Source organism: Aplysia californica, unplaced genomic scaffold (assembly GCF_000002075.1).
Source record: "Aplysia californica isolate F4 #8 unplaced genomic scaffold, AplCal3.0 scaffold00352, whole genome shotgun sequence".
Taxonomy (NCBI): Eukaryota; Metazoa; Mollusca; class Gastropoda; order Aplysiida; family Aplysiidae; genus Aplysia; species Aplysia californica.
The window spans coordinates 330,368-335,238 of record NW_004797622.1 but is presented as its reverse complement, the minus strand read 5'-3'; positions in this window follow the sequence as shown (position 1 = coordinate 335,238).

The window sequence follows — 4,871 nt, the reverse complement described above, 5'->3', positions numbered from 1 at the left end:
GGTACCAGGCCCACAAGAAATAGCCACGTTAAAAAAAGCACGTTGTGAGATAAATTGTGTCACGACAAGGTGGAATCAGGCGCTCGTCAACTTTTGGGCGTGTGGAGTAATTGGTATCATCTGAAAGCTTATTTATTTGCTTTGCTTTCAATGAGAAAAAAACCCAATCTATCTTGAATAAAAGTCAAGATATATGTGATTGAAGGGGGTGAGGTCGCTTGATTTCAATGGTAAAATGTGCGAGAAAACGGCCGCCGAAGTTTGGTAACTCCAATAGCGAAATAGTCCTTGAAAACTGATAAATGACATAATGTGTGCCTTTAATAAAAGTTTGTCAATAAAATTCACATGGAAATGTGTTTTTATATATGGACATTAAAAGGGATTGAGTTTTTTTTTAATCGATAAAAAATGCCAAACTGACAGAAAAAAGCCTATTTCTACAGTTTCGTGATTTTGACGAGCGCCTGATTTCACCACGATGTCTCACAATTATTATGCTCCTTTAGGTCATCTCCATTGTTGTTAAATTATTATTGTAGTCTTCGCCATCTCATTTCGCTGCCTCAAAATTACAAAGTTCGATCTGACATTTTGACTCTTTTGTTTTACATGGACTAAGACCATGAGGTCAGAAACCGAACGTTCTACCTGCTAACTGCTATATCAAAATCATAAGATTGTTTGGAGTCGTTGTCGAGATATTCAAAGAATTGTATTCGAAAAAGCTTGGCTAATGTGAAACTCAAAACTTTGGACGTCAGAGTTATCAAAGCTCATTACGGAGCAGATTGTCATTTGTAATTCTAGGGTAACGAAGTATTAAAATTTAATTAAGTCGTCCTGGTCGTCGTGAAATTGTTGTCTTCACCATCGTCCATCATAGTTTTCCAACTTGTTGTGTCATCACTCGTCTCATTCCTGTCATAAACTGGTCGATGAATAAAGATTGTCATTGTCATTGTCATTGTCATTGTTTTAAGCCCCAGAGGGCTATCCCAAAAAATGCAGTTTTGAGAAAATCGAAGGTAAAGGTACGGTACTTGTTTATACCGGAACCTTCCGAAAACAACCGAAACCTCTCAAAACCACCTGAAAACCACGCAAAAACCTCCCGAAACCACCCACAACCTCCCAAAACCTCCCAAAACCTCCCAAAACCACCCGAAACCCCCTCAAAAGTTCTATGATATGATGTTATTTGCTATGCTATCTATCGCTCTATGGATAAAATATTCTGTCGGCTGGTTCTTGGTTCTTTTTATAAGAAAAAGGATGGTTTGAGAAATCTTTTTTTCAACTCCATTCTTTATTTTGTTTAAACTGATGAGCGACTGCTCAGGTTGCAATTAATAGCCTGTACTTCTCAGAAATTTAATCCAAGTGCAGGGCAATGCCCACTTTTGGTGTAGGTCAAGATTTCTGGAAACACCGATAATCTGGGTTAGCCCGTTTGTACTTAAAAGCGACCAACTGTCTGTCACTCCTTGTCTCAATGAGACATTCAGAAGGTATTTTTGATCATTTTCTTTTTTCCCTTTTATCTATCTCTGTTATACTCATCAATCGTTTTACCTCCTTTAACTTTGAACATTTCATCACTCGGTTGATTCCATAGAAGTTTCAGATTCTTTTCTGCTCTGGTCTTAAGAAGAACAAATTGAATTTTGGTAAGGATCACCTAATTGGCATCATCATCAGTTGTTTTTTTTTTTTTTTAAATAGAAAATATCATTTTGCATTCGCCAACTTTTTTCACATAGTCATGTAGATCTAACGAGTGTTTCAGCATCACACCTCACATCAAAGATATGGATTCTTTATCTTATAGTGCCTAAGCTCATTACTCCATTACTCTAGGGTGATATTTATATTTGCCCCCCCCCACCATAAAAAACCAAAAAAAACAAAAACAACAACAACAACAACAACAACAAAAATAACAACAAAAAGCAACAACAACAACGACGAAAAAAACCCGTCTGTTTTCTTGATATCCAGTTTGACTGATTAATTCACCGCGCCCCACTGACCAGCTTATCAAATGGATGGGGCAAATTGACCACTTTAGCTCTTTGGCAGAAATGTCACTATTTTGTCAAAAGTTTTGATAGTTTCTAAATGCCTATGGACAACTGAAATGTACTTATTTAATTGAGATTAAAACTTTTCCAAAATTAGTGATCAGTTAAGAAAGTTTAAGGGACTAGTCATCATCATAATCATTGCCTTTCTCACCCTGCACCAGGGTATAGGCCACGGACAAACACCTTCCACCGTTCTCTATCTTGGGCTAGCCTCTTGGTGTTATTTTAAAGGACTAGTGAAGGCACTAAAATCGAAACTAAACGGATGACAATCATCATCATCGTCATCATCATCATCATCATCATCATCATCATCATCATCATCATCATCATCATCGCTTTCTTAAATGCTCATTATTGTTGTCTAATCTCCATAATATACTAGGGAGCAAAAGAAACGCAAAATCCTGTTTACCTTTTCAATGGTGATCGTGTTCGTTTTCCATGTTTAACAACATAGGGGAATTTAAACACAAACTGTTTTCAGGCAATATGAAAGGATACGTGGGTCATCACTATGAATATCGTGGAATGTATTTTCAACTTCCGGTTGATGCATCAAAATGCTCGGAAGCGGTTTTGGCTACAATTAGATCGGATAACCGTAGTAGATCTCCTATACAAGGAAGCCACTAGGTTGTTAGTAAAACATAGCGGGATCTGCCTCCACATGGTTGTCTCTCCTAGGTGCGTATTTTAATTTCGTCCTGAAAATGGTTATTTAACTTTTATTCCATGCTAAAGGCAGGGTGAGGCTGCAGAGTGATGCCATGGTGTAGGAGGAAATCCCGTGTAACACGGGGAGAGTGCGCACAAGCATTATCTGACTGGAACCGAAAGTTATACTTCGTCTGTTTAGAGGGGCCTAAGAACTTGTGCTATGCAACGGGCAGCATGGATACCTTGACCTCAACCTTGGCCTTGATTTTGGAAGGTCATTGGTCCTATTTTGTGGTTCCTCGTGATTCTACCCCAGATCATGAGGCAATGCCCTTCCCAGCGGTTCCCTTCTATGACACAGTTGTCAGGATAATATTCGCCTTCCTCTTGATAAACTCGGAGGTCCCTGTTTATTGTATCTATGGAGAACAGGCATTCGTCCCAAAATGAGAATCATAGACCAGTCTTTCCGACGACTGTTGACATGGTGCTGGGCCCAGTTGAAGCGATTTTGGCGATGGTGTAAACTTCAATCTTCTTCTGACCATAGCTAAATAATCATCATGGGTAGAAGACAAAAGTTTACACCATTGATAGTTAGTATATCATATCCTCTTTGGAAATCAAAACTCGCCCGTCTTGCTTGTCTCCGACAACTAGAGTTATTGCCCCTTAATTGAAGCATGGGTGGTGCCTTCGAAACACTATCTAAATTAGTGAAAAGGGTGAAAAGTATTCTCCTGAGCTCCTGTGCGTTTCTTTAGCTCGCTAGTATAATCATCATCATCATCATCATCCTCATCATCATCATCATCATCATCATCATCATCATTGTAAACAGCAGAGAATAAAAAAGGGTTGAGACTTGTAGAGTTTTCAAGAATATTTTATGTACGTTCAACGTTTCGCCCGATACCTGAAGGCTACTCGCGTATTACTGGATCAAATTTCACACAATTTTACACTTATAAAAGCCATAGTAAGGAGTCTTAAACTCCGCAATCAAATTTGAGAAAAAAAGTTAAGTTTCCATCGCTACTGCGGCCATATTGGATTGTATTGACATGTTTTACGTAATGAATATCGCACTTATTTTTCATTGAAATAGATTTTTTTTTTGCATGCATTTTAGCAAACATTAGATCTACAAAATTGGCAGTTGAATTTTTCCTAAACGATTTTGAAGATTTTTTTAATGAGTTTTTTCCTGAGTTAGTGTTGAAGTTTGCAAAAAATCCGTGAAAATCCTCAGTCAAGACGCCACCAACAAAAATATATTAAAAATTCAACAGAAAATGTTTAAATATTACATCTTTTCCTCGTTCTATAAAAAATTCATGAAGATTGGATTTAAAAAAAGGGGAGTTATTCAAAAAAATATATATTATTATTGAAAACCGTGTTTTGAGAAAACGGGCGATAAAGAAAAATAAAAGACTGACTTTATGAGGAAATCGTGGCGACAGACATGCCAGTATTGGAAGAAATAAGGATTTAGGGGATTCTAATGCTACGAAGTAGTTGTAAGAAATAATGAAGAAGCTTAATATGCCTATAACTCAAAATCCATAATTTTCAACCGAATCGGGACTTTTGGGCGTCGATGTTCCAGTGGTTAGGCTCTCATCCGCAAAGTTGTCGGTTCGAATCCTATTAGGAGTCTGATGTTGTCTCCTTGGCCAAGCCAGTTTAGACAAATTTTCCTCTGTTCATCTATGAGGGAATGGCTACCCGGCTATAAACAGACATTGAAAGATCTCGTCAGTTTGTTCGTGTTTTAGCACGTGTAATTTACAATTGTACTGAATGCTATTTTAAAAAAGTAGCTTTTTCTCCCTAAAGACGACAGGAGGGTGCCACGAGTTGGCCTTTCTCATGTCTGTGTGGGTGGTTGGAGGGTGCCACCACACTTTGTTTATCTCTTTTACCTTTTTTTCTATCGCTTTTGAAAGATGCCCGTCGGTTGATAAGGATAGATTGGGAATTTCTTCCTCTTAAATATCGTTTAATGGAACGGTGTTAATGTCTTGCTTCTGTTAATAAAATTTCTTCTGGAGTTACTTTCTGTCTATCTTGGTTTTTCGGGGACTGACGAGCCGTTGAGGCTCTCTTGGTCTAGAGGTT